The sequence below is a fragment of the Pyxicephalus adspersus genome, chromosome 8, assembly GCF_032062135.1.
Source record: "Pyxicephalus adspersus chromosome 8, UCB_Pads_2.0, whole genome shotgun sequence".
Lineage (NCBI taxonomy): Eukaryota > Metazoa > Chordata > Amphibia > Anura > Pyxicephalidae > Pyxicephalus > Pyxicephalus adspersus.
The window spans coordinates 62,149,583-62,150,308 of NC_092865.1; positions in this window are offsets into that span (position 1 = coordinate 62,149,583).

Genomic DNA, 726 nt, shown 5'->3' on the forward strand with positions numbered 1-726 from the left:
GTTAGTGAGCCACCTCTCTGTATCAGGTAAATGTAATTGAGGAAAAGAGAGAAAGAAAGAGGTTTGAGGCTCTGGGTAGTTCTTTGAAAAAAAATGCGTGTATTCAAACTTTTTTTACATTGATAACAAATCATAGTTCATGAAGATACAGTATTTCCCACTATTCTGTTAGACATTTACAGGACAGGGGTTCATCATACAGACAGATCAGGGATATATACTTCTATATTAGGCTTTACTCGATGCACTCACAGACCATTTAGTACGCTAAAATACCTATCCCTGAGGAAGCCCACCGTGGTGAATCGCATCGGATTAGCATGCAATATGATACGGTCACAAAAAAATTTTCATGTGACGGTAAAGACTTTTTAATAGTTGTCTACATGTATAGTATGCTGAACCCCTGACCTGTAAATGTCTAACAGGATAGACATTTTTATGTTGTTGACAGACTCATGGTCCTCACTCTCAGCCAGACTATTAAACTCTGACACGATTTAACATTATCTTCATTCTCGACACTAATTTCTCTGATATGTTAAATACACCTGGGATATATGGAGAGCTCCAATAAATATATATATATATATATATATATAAATATATATATATATTTATATACACTATATAAAAAATGTAAAATTTATCCAAAACCTGACAGTTCCCATGAATGTTTTCTGAATGCATTTAAATTATTATAATACAACAATGCAAACAAAAAAA